Genomic DNA, 11,937 nt, shown 5'->3' on the forward strand with positions numbered 1-11,937 from the left:
AATGACCTATTAATAATAAACGTTTTTCAATTAATTCAATCTTTTCTCTTGTGCATCAGTTTGTCAGGAAGAGACCAGTTTTTATAAATGCATTCTTCATCTAATGTCATCTGATAAACGCTTCAAGAGAAAATAAAGTAACTGTCTTTGTATTGCTTGAAAACTGTCACTTCAAGGAGATTTGCCAGCCATTAAGGTATCACTGCTGAAAGTAAGAATGAGCAGAGGCTTGTCAGGACTGCTCTGCAGTTGTCCCCTGGAGGGAGCAGAGCAGCAGGCAACATCCAATTTGGAAGTAAGCTTTTGGGTTTTGGTCACTACAGACAAGATGGTTCTCTCTGCAACTCCAAACCAGCAATGAATGATGTATCCACAGAACTGTATTTGCACCTGTACAGTGGCATGTGATAGGATTAGGGAAAAGCTAAAGCAAGGCTGTGTTTTGCTTCTCCTTTTCTCTGGGTTGATCACCCTTCTCCCTTTTCCCAACAAAGTGCCAAAATGAAGATGCTAAAGAACCATAGAGTCATAGAATATCCCAAGTTGGAAGGGACCCATGAGGATCACTGAGTTCAACTCCTGGCTCCACACAGGACCACCCAAAAACAGACCACACATCTGAGAGCATTGTCCAGGTGCTCCTCCAACTCCACCAGCTCAGGGCTGTGCCCACTGCCCTGTGCAGCCCGTTCCACGCCCACCACCCTCTGGTGCAGACCCTGTCCCTAACCCCCACCCGCCCCTCCCCTGACGCAGCTCCATGCCGTTCCCTCGGGCGCTGTCGCTGTCACACAGAGCAGAGCTCAGCGCTGCCCCTCCGCTCCCTGTGAGGAGCCGCAGCCGCCATGAGGCCTCCCCTCAGCTCCTCTGCTCTGGGCTGAGCATACCCAGGGACTTCAGCCACCCTTCATATGTCAGCCCTCTAAGGTGTAAGCTGGGGGGATAAAATGCACTTTATCCTGGCCCAACAGCATGAGCAGATCTGTTGCGGAGAGGCAGATTTCCCCCATTATCTCCTCAGTCCTGCAGATAGAGGTTCTGCTGCTTCCTCCCAGCCTCCGCTGCTCAGACGAAAGGCCTCAACTCGGTGACATATGGCTGCTCCACTCACAGAGCATCTCTGGGCTCATTTCCAACGTGTTATAACTTGGGATTACCAGAATGGCACTTGTAGATGTCCAGTTAAAATGTTTTATCAGGAAAAATGCTTTTCCAATGGTGCCGTTTGCTGCTGAATAGAATTTAAAAATCATTTTGACTTTTATTTTCATAAAGAATGCAGATGTGATGTCCTAATTAATGCAAATATGCCCAAAACCTTTATTTTCCAGAGAAAATTGTATTACACTGTTACTTTTCCACATTTCGTGGCAGCCTATTTTATATACTGTAACCATGGTTACCGTGTCATTAAAGTCTATTCAGAGGGAGTTGGGCATTGCGTAGAGCTATCACAGAGAATGATTGCTTTTGTAAATTTAAAAGAAGCTCTGCAGCTAATTAGTGTGAGTTTGTGTAAATTGAACCAATGGAGAGCATGAAATTTGGAACAAATTATTGTGGAGTCTGAAGTAAATGGAGAACATTTCTATTTGATTTAGGAACTTGCCTTCTGTATCACAAGCCTCTTAAAGTTTTAATTGCAGGGGGCTGAAGGCACACACTGTCGTACTGCTGGTAGCAGGGATGCAGGCAGCACTTGCTGGGAAGGGAGGTATGTATTTTTAAATGGGAAATGCTGGGGACTGGCAGAAAGCTGGGAGAGGGCATAGCACGGCTGTGCTGTTCTAGTTTTGCATCGTCCGGAAATTTTAGAAGCAAAATCAGCTGCCTGGGAATTTTTCAAGCTGTCTCATGTGTACCAATTATGTGTATATTTCCTGCACATGGTGCACTCTGTTACGTGGGGAATGGGGCTCTCTGCTGCCCTTTGCTGCCCAGAGCTGCTGAAGCAGATGCAAGGTCGGAAGCTGCAGTCATGTATTTCCTTAATATTTTTTCAAATACTGCTATTCCCTTCAGAAAACCACATATCCATGGCCATGTGTATGTCTAGCGTCCTTCATCTTGGATGAGAAGCTGAACATACACCTGAACATCCTCCTGCTTTGAATTTTATGAATCTTATCCAGCAAATCCCCAGTTTTTCCGTAGAATTGTAGAATCATAGAATATCCCGAGTTGGAAGGGTCCCTGTCCCTAACCCCCGCCCGCCCCTCCCCTGGCACAGCTCCATGCCATTCCCTTGGGTCTTGTCGCTGTCACACAGAGCAGAGCTTATCTCTTTGTAGGATCCTCCCCTCAGTCTCCTCTTCAGTAGCATGATTTGTGGCATTTATGTGTGTTAATAAGAATTCCACCTTTGTCACTGTACCTCTGTGCTGGGCAGATACAGTGGAGTGTTTTGTTTCACCAGCTGTAACACATCTGCAAGGACCCCTGCTGCAGAAGATGTGAACTGGAAGCACATGGGGTGATGGCTTCCAGCAGCAGAGCATTATGGCCTGTTCTTGTCCTGTGCCTCCACAAAACCTCCATCTGCCAACACCCAGCAGCAGCAATTGACAGCACCGCTCTTGGCAAATTTTCTGAGTTATTATCATATTTGGCATATATTAATAACTAGGAGCTAACTGCTCCTCGTGGGTGCAGGAAATCTAATGGTGTTTGATCAGAGCTAGTGCTTTGTTTATTGTGCCTTGTGTAGCGCTGGGACACAGCAGGTATTTTTCATATTCCAGAGAAAAAGCAGAAATTCTGAAGCACCTTCTCCAGGTGCTGAATGTATCCAATGTACCAGGTTCAATATTAGGAAAAATTTATTCTCTGAAACAGTGGTGAGACATTGGCATAGGCTGCCCAGGGAGGTGGTAGAGTCACTGTCCATGGAGGTGTTCAAGAAAAGGTTAGATGTGGCACTGAGGGACGTGGTTTGTTGGCATGGTGGTGATGGGGTGACGGTTGTACTAGATGATCTTAGAGGTCTTTTCCCACCTTAATGAATCTATGATTCTATATTCACCAGGCCCAGCAAAAACCTCCCATCCCCAGCCACTTGCTTTCCTCCTACTTTGCTGAGTCCCAGTACAGGAACCATGGAAGGAAACAAGGAATCTCACTGGTCTCAGCAGCTTCAGAGAACGTGCTTCCACAGGTGAAGGAGGCGAAGAAGTCATATAGAACATTGAACAGTTGCTAACAGTCCCAATCTTTTCACCTCTACCCTTAGAGCAACTCTACACAGCCTGGCTGTCAGTACCCAGCATGATCCTTGGCCACAGAAGATGCAAAATTTAGATTTCCCATTGACCACTGCCAATCTGGACAGCGGCCATCTGGTGTGAGAAAGGAAGAAAAAAACATCTGCCAGTGTTAAAAATCCCATACACTTTATCTTACATAGTACAGGTATTTTTGTACAAGCACAGCTATAACAAATAATGAAGCTGTTTTGATTTCAGGACTGTTAATTGGATAAATAAGGTCAGTAACCACACTCATAACTGCGTGTGAATCCATTCTCCCTGACCTGAGCACCAACAGCTTCAATTTTGACGTTCAGGCTCTTAGCCAACCTTTTGTCCACTAAGTCTTCCTGCTTTTTTTCTTTTCTTTCATCTGTTCACTCACCAGACCTATCTGCAGGACAGTCAAACACTTACCCAGGATAATACTCTGTCAGAAGGTTGGTAATGGCATGGTGCAATATAATGCTGATTTGTAGCAATGCTGTGATGAAATATCTAGGCAGAATGTCAGGGACATTGTATTTATCTTTCTGGGGTACTTTTGAATCATTTTGAGAAAGGCCAAGTATGCCTGTGATAATGTGATATTATCAGAGATGAGTTTCAACACCTCTTTTGCACGTGTAGAGTTAATATGGGGAGAGAAAATCCACATTAACTCCAACATCATGATCCTGCACCCACTTCTTTGCCATAGTTCAGCAAAAGCAGCCTCCAGCCTGGTCTGGAAAGCATGGGCATCACCTCTATGCTCAGGCTGAGCTCTGTTTTGCTCAGTATCACTCCCTGGCAGAGAGTTAACTTCTCAGGGGTAATTCTATGCGGAAACACACTCCATCTCAATTAAAGCTCTGGAATTATACACGAGACACACATTTGTGTGGGGAACAAGAAAAACTGCCCTGCTGGCAAATGCAGTGAGCACATAATTGTCCACATGATGTGGCTTGAAGAAAGCAAGATGCATCAAACTCTGGAGCACTCCATTGCTACCTCAGTCTGCTGCTTTTGTTCACTGCTGCTGCTAAATCCACGTCACATTTCCCATTAAGCTGTAAGTGCTCATTTCAGAGAAGCCCTTGTACTTTTTTTTTTAACTTTTCCAAAAATAAAGCATAACCAGAGGGTTCCTGTTATGTAACATAAATATTTTATTATCTTCCATGTTACTGATGACCAGAAAAGAAAGCTATATATACTTCAGGCTCTGTTGTTGGGTAGCCTTGAAAAATGAGATGCCATGTTGCTTAAGTTCTCCATGGAATACTGTATTAGGGATACCTAACACTTTGTCAAGCCAATACTTGACAATACAAAAGGCAGGAAAACCAAGTCTGAATCAACAACAGTGATTGCTTTTTACCTAACAGTAATTGTGCCTGGCAATGCATTCTTTCTGCATTACAGGCACTATTTTTTGATATTTCAACAATAAAAACTTGTAATTTTTGCTAGATACATTATGCCATAGCACAGAGCTGTAAAGTTTTAATTACAAGTCCTACGGGTCTCAGTTTGCCCAGGCTGAGTGCTGTGCTGTGAGAGCACTGCTGGGCTCCACCAGGTTTCTGCACAGATGCAGTTGCTCAAATGGGGCTCCCAGCACTTGAGTGTTTGCCATTAGCTGCACTGCCACATTCACTGGGCTAACAGAGTGGGCATCTCCACACTTCAATGAATTTGATGATTCTCAGTTCCAGACATGTCATATAATTTGTATATAAGCATACTTACACTGAAGACATGGACATGGGGTCATCTGGGAGGGGTAAGGAATGGCAGCGGAAGAGTTCAGGCACACGCAGAGTCACAGTTCAGAAAGGTTTGGTGCTGATGAGCAGTGTGCATGCTGCAGCTGGCAGGCAGCAGTTCTCAGCCTTCCCTATCTGTGTGGAAGTGTTGGGAAGCAGCCATCAAAGAGTGTTTCACAGCTTGTTCTGAACCTCAGACTAGACACCATCAGTCATTAGTGAGAAAAATGCTGTCTCTGCAAACACAACAAGTAATGGTAAGGAGTAGGCCACCCTTACCTTTTGTTGTAAGAGACTCATATCTCTCTTCTCCTATGTATCTAGCAGCAGGGCTAGAGGAAATGGCCTCAAGTTGTGCCAGGGGAGATTCAGGTTGAATGTTAGGAAATACTTCTTTTTCGAGAGTGTGGTCAGGCACTGGAATGGGCTGCCCAGGCAGGTGGTGGAGTCACTGTCCCTGGAGGTGCTCAATAAATATTTAGATGTTGTACTGAAGGACATGGTTTAGTGGGAAATATTAGTGATAGGTGGATGGTTGGACTGGGTGATCTCAGAGGTCTTTTGCAATCTTGCTGATGCTATGATTCTGTGATTTCCCAGGAACTGGAAAGACATAAAACTACCATCCAGCCAGCTTCTCCCAGGATCATCCTAGAATAATAGAATGACCGGAGTTAGAAGGGAACTTAAAGGCCATCTCGTTCCATCTCCCTGTCCTGGACAGGGTTGTGACTCACTAGATCAGGCTGTCTTCACATCTTCTCTGAATGTACTTCAGGCAAATGCTTTATTTCTCCAAGATTTCCAAACATATGGTAGTTCTCTTGCCACAAGCTGATTGGATCAGGGTTGCTGAGGTTTTGAAAATCCCACAGGCTAAATTGAGGTGAAACAACACCAAACATACAGTTAAATGTTTATTTGTATTCCACTACCATACTTAGCACAAGAAATAATTATATATTTATATGTCGTTATCTTACTGGCAATAAGCTATGATGATATGCCCCATGTTACTGTCTAATATAACTTAACAAAGAGAAAGAGAAAAAGAGAGAGAGAGAGAAAGATGGAGGGGAAAAGGGAAAGAGAGATTGGGTAGGCAGGGAGGGAAAATCTGGGTCACTGCTCTTGGTTCCAGCATAGTCTCTGATTTGGTAAAATTCGAGCAGTGGGTGCACACTTGACGATTGAGTTGTAGTACTTTTTATTGATTTCAAAAAGGGAGTGTTTTACATATGTATCTGTAGTTTTCACACAAGATGGAAGCAATAGGGATTCAGCATTTGCACGTGTGTGTAAAGGGGAAGAGACTCATTCATCCATTTGAATCAGGAGTCGAAGAGGCCCTGTCCCTTATTACGTCAGTCATGTAAATGTCTCTTGCAACAAATGAAACTGGCCTAGATTTGCATGTGGGTGTTAGGGCCATCCATCATCCAATTTACTCTTCACCCTCTTCAGCAAGCACTTTTGGTTCCCTAATTTCAACTATAAACTAAGCAACTTCTTTCCATTTCTTTTTCACCATTAAACAATGCCCCACTGGTGAGACACTGAGTTTTAGAGATTTTCCACAGGACTTTACACATCTCTTGTGAGTCTGAGCTTCAGGTGTTCACTGGGCAGCCACAGAAAAAAAACTTACCCAGTGGGTTGGACATGGCTTTCAAGGACAACCACACAAATCCTCAACATTAGCCTTCAGCACATATGTTATGCCAGGTCAACCTTCTTCAAAAGGCTGAGGACATTTGGCATTTGTCTAGCTCAGTCAAATGCAAAAGGTGCAGGAAATATCAAACTTCAGAGATGAGACTGAGGAAAACCTAAATAAGCAATACATCAATCCAGACTATGGCTTGCTGCAGAAAGATTAAGAGGGGAGTGGGTTATCAGCAACAGCACAGAAAAAGTGCCAATTAATGTAAGAAAATGTGACTCTTACTAAAACACTTAATGTACAGTACAAGGAATCACCCAATGCAGTCCTTGTAGTTCAAGCACTACTTGAGATTATGTCAGCTTGGCATGATTAAGCTCTTCATTTAGTAGATATTAGGAGTATTTAAGATTTGTGATAACATTTACAGTTGACTTCATCTTTATTTGAATTACATGCCAGAGATACCAGTACTATTTTGGTACTCTTGCCAAGGGAAAGCTTTTAATGTTTACAGACAGACTTTGAACATGCCAGCTGGCTGATGCTAAGAGTTTGAGCTCCCTTCAATACAAAATTATTAGAGTCATTTACGTAAGTCTCATTGACAGTTTACTTTAGCTTTAATTTTCAAGACATCAGCATTTGCATCCATGATTTATATTGCAGTCTTCTGTGAGCAAAAGGGAAGTCCTTACTTCTGTATTCATATTAACATTTACATAAATCAGCCAGTAATCACTTGGGTCTAAGAGTGCACATCATGTTTTAAACAAGATGCTGCAGAACCCCGGGGCCCAGAGCCAGTAGATTAGGCCATCCAGGAAGTACACACAACAGGCCACCAACCACAAACCAATACTCCAAAAAGTTTTGGTCAACGAGTTAGGCAACACTATGTCCCATAAAATATTTTCATTATGAAATTTCATCTGTTTATGTTGGATCCCAGCCTCTTTGCAAAGAAAGGATTAAATGACATGCCATAGCTTCTTTTCTCTTGCTCAGTGTTGCCAATCTTTTTCCCCAGAACTTTACCCCTTCTTCAGACTTTTCACAAAACCAAACGTTTAGCCGTGATCTGTGCATGGGCTTCTGCTCCTGTGCTGGGGATTCTGACAATGCTAATCAAAAAACGTTTTGGTCATTTAAGACCAGAGGATGTTTTAGTGCATTTCCTTCCCTGGACATTAATGGTGCTCTAGATAATTAGTCCCTGTATAGACTGGCTGCAGGACTAAATATTTTGCAAGGCAAACTTGGGCCATGGATTCCAGCTAACTCCACAGAATTTTGGCCAAGTTCTTCCTCTTGGGACACTGTTCATATTAAGCTGGTATGCCCACGTTGCCAGTAGCACTGCTTTTGTGTTGCTGGGTGTTGACGGTTTATGGGCTGGTCCAGCCCGGTTCCGTGATTAGTGGGGCGGAGGGATTTCTTTTCCAAAATCCACACCTCCAGAAAAGGGAAACAGGGGAGCCCCCCCCCCAAAAAAAAGATTAAAAAAACAGTGGCAACGATCTGAGGAGAAACAAACTAATTTACTAAATATAGTATCGGAATGCATGATAACACACTATAATACAATATAAGTCAATATAATTGTTAATAAAATCAAATATAATTGAGAGAAGGATTGTCCAAGAGCTAAAGGCCTTACACCAATACTGAAGCCTTGCGTGCAGTCGGGAGCAGCAGCGAGACGATCCGAAAGCGAGCACGACGAGACAAGAAGAAGGAGAAGACTCAGGTCAGGTGACCTACAGGCCTTATATCTGTTCCCCTGAGCAGGAATGATAACAGTACTCAAACAGCCTTCTGGGGAACGTAGTTCTTCTTCTCTTCCGGACAAGTACCCGGAACTAGAGCATTTGCTCTTTAACTCCCAGTACACTGCATGATGTTATGATGTGGAATACCAATAACCAAAAATCATAAAGCCATGACACTGGGGTATAATGCTTCAACTTATTTTCAGTGGGAAGTGAAGGTCTGTGTAAGAGTTTTGGGTGAGCTCACGCTTAGGATGACAGTGTTGCTTTCAACAGAGCACAAACAACTGACTCCCCCACCAATAATACACACATACAATACAACAATAGCACAGTGGTATAGGCAAGTTGCATCTTTCCTGGGTGCTGTGAAGAGGCCAGTTCTGGTTAGCATACACCTGAAATAACAAAGTTACATCTGTCACCTATTGCCTCCAGTAAAGCCTTTCACAGTGGTACAGCCCCATTAGTACACGTTTGCAGAACATCCTGCTCTGGATCTTTCTCTGCTCCTGGAGCTCCTGCTGAGGTACCCCTGAGCTGGCAGACCTTTGGTCCACAGGATGGGGAAGACATCTGGGTCACAACAGAGAAGAGATATACTGATCTTTAGAGATGGGAAGAGCACTGGTGTACAAAGAGATATGAAGAGAAGTAAACAGCGTCACTAGGCTGTTTCCACATACAGTGGTAAAGTAAGCCTCAGATGATATAGGCTGGTTTAGCAAGAGGGATCAGTATATTAATTTAAGGACTAATATATTAGTTTAGCGAAAGGAATTAATGAGTGCTAGTTCCAAAACTTTCTATTTTAACTTCGTGTGTGAACAGCCTTGTTTTTCTCACCAATTCTGCTTCAAAGGAGCACTGGAGTCACAATGGACTACTTCTGTCTATGCATCTACCAGGTGCAAAGACTTCTTCCTCAGATTTCACATATATTGTTTTGGATTAGAGTGCTCTAAGATAGAAAGTTTCTCGTCATGGCCTAACAAGCAATGAAAATGTGCAAAACTGGGGAAAAATAGCTAGAGGTCAGCCAAAAGTCACTGTGACGACCGTGATGGTGGAAAAAAGGGGGAGAAAGGACGTGGTTGAAGACCACCAGAGGTCGCTACTGTTCACGCACAGAGGGACATCAGCATCTATTGATGAGTTCTTGGAAAAGAATAAATACGTATCCCAGTGTGTTGCGTATGTATGTCTTAACTGGTTAAATGTAGAATTTGAACTCTGAGAGCATGCACGTGATTTGTCAAGTCACCTGGTATATATTGTAAGGAATAAAAGAATGCCATTTCTAACACCACATTGGAGTGAGAGAGTTCTCTTCCTGGATTTTGGATGGCACAGGAAAGCCACATGCTTCATATGGCAGAGCCTACAGCCACACAATCCTGCTGATGACCTCCTAAAGGGCATGAGACAGCCTCAACTGTGCTACCAACAGCACACTTGCCCTTTGCATTCCCTGATGTCTGTGGCCAATTTTGAGTTACCATTCTTTTCCAAACAGCCATGCTGCTGTGAAATGGTAGCTAACTCTTTCCTTCCTCATTGTCCTCATCCTCACCCTCCAGAAGAAAAGAAGTGGCATTCCCATGCTGAGGAGACCTCTGAGAGCAGCTGTAATTCTGCTGACAGCTTGTAGGACCTTACTGAACAAAGAGGTGAGGAGATAAACAGCTATGTATCTCGTTGAAAGTTCAGGGCACTGTTACGGTAAAGACCAGATGACTTCAAATACATAGCAAATATTTAGCACATTAATTCATATTTCTTCATTCCAGTTTGCACTGGCAAATGCTAAAAAGAAATGTTCAGCTGAACTCTGACTTACTAAGTGAAAAAATTGTCACATGTTCCTTCTGCATCAAAAAAATCTTTTGACTGCTTGTCTAGGATGACTCGTAAAGACTCTAAACAGTTTCTTGCCACATAGCAACCACTATTGCTGATGCCTTGCGGAAATATCTGGAAATGATATTAAAGGAAGAAAAGAAAAGGTGGAGGAGGAAGCTGCATGTGAAAACATTCTTTATCTGATCCATATCTGAATGTTCCCAGTCAACAGGCTCTCAAGTCTGCACTTGAACTGTGCTTCAAAAGACGTGGCCAACGCATATCCTCTTGTCAGGCTCATTCCAAAGTGATGCATAACAGCTGTGTGATAGCCAAGGTCATTTCAGAGGTGTTTACTTTGACTGCAAACTAACTTTGTCCCTCTTCAATCAGAGATGACATCTATAATATTTGTAAACTAAACATCGTAAGGCAAATGTCAGACTTGAGGCTGATGCTTGTGCTGGCAGCACCAAACAGATGCGTAACAGCGGTATTTCCCTGGGGATGCTGGCTTGCTGGCTACAGTGAGGTGATGAAGGCTCTCAGGCAATCCCTTGGGAAATGTCCCTGGGGTGAGCTGGTGTCACCATTCATGAATGGTGTCTTCCTCAGGCTGCATCTGTCAAAACACTCAGATCTGGCAGTCTCTGAGAGCAGCCAGCATCAGGTCCAGTGTCATAACCTGAGCACCTCAATTTTTTAGGAGGTGCAGACTCATTCCATGCTTTCGACTATTCACTATTCACATGAGTGTCAGGTGACGCTGTATCCAATATGAAGGAAACAATAAGTCAAACAATCTGCGGTGGTTTTGAAGTCATCAGGATACGCACCATGTCTCCACACGCTGGAGAAACTCAGGGCTATGAATACAGAGGAAGCAGAGACTGGCACAGGCAGTTGGCCGGACCAACTTGTGCCAGTGCCAGTTCACATTATGCTCCTAATCCAGGGCACAACAGAGCTGTTCTATCTGAATTTCTCTTGGTCCTGAGTATGTGCTTTATTTTCTTTTGTCCTTGTGCGCAACATAATATGACTTCTACTTTGTCCAATCCTCCTGTTTTTAGCATGCATTTACAGTGTTACCTGGGCAATATACACGCAAATATTTTTCTTAAGTGCTTGGAGGTTCACCTACTGGTTCTATGGTGATACTGATAAAGACTTAAAAACAGAGTAACACACCTCGTGTCAAATAAGAACAGTCATCTTCAAATCATCCCATACGTCTCACATTATGGCATTTTGTATTTTGCAACGTGTAAACAGAAGAGCACCTGATTTACCTTAATGCTTCTAATGGAAGACAAAATGAGTTCTCTGCAGGTAACCACCAGGTTCTTGATATTTCCAACCAAACATAGTACAGGATTTAATTTCAGCAGTGGTACTACAGCTGCTAGCATTAGCTCGTGCCTAATCAAGCAAGAAGTTAACCCCGAATAACAAATGCAAAATCTATAAACAAAAAGCTAGAACAAATTTTATCCCCTGAAGGTCAACACAATTGAAACAGAAAGGAGCAAACCCCTCTGAAAATAAAACATTCCGCACGATTCCAGGCATATGGTCATATCTTCAAACTGTTTGTTAACCCTTTCTAGAAAATGCCTTCAAGTAGTGAGAGCTGTGAGCCAAATCTGGCTGTGCTTATT

At 43.3% G+C, this 11,937-nt stretch overlaps 1 long non-coding RNA gene across 1 annotated transcript; it reads right to left on the reverse strand.

Annotated features, from left to right (window-relative positions):
- Positions 1-3,528: 3,528 nt before the first annotated feature.
- Positions 3,529-9,770, reverse strand: LOC121109905. The gene is made up of 3 exons (XR_005857640.2): positions 8,323-9,770; positions 5,737-5,875; positions 3,529-5,650 (listed from the first exon to the last, which is right to left on the reverse strand). It is a non-coding gene; the product is annotated as an uncharacterized LOC121109905 (long non-coding RNA).
- Between the last annotated feature and the right edge of the window lie 2,167 nt (positions 9,771-11,937).

Source organism: Gallus gallus, chromosome 2 (genome assembly GCF_016699485.2).
Source record: "Gallus gallus isolate bGalGal1 chromosome 2, bGalGal1.mat.broiler.GRCg7b, whole genome shotgun sequence".
Classification (NCBI taxonomy): domain Eukaryota; kingdom Metazoa; phylum Chordata; class Aves; order Galliformes; family Phasianidae; genus Gallus; species Gallus gallus.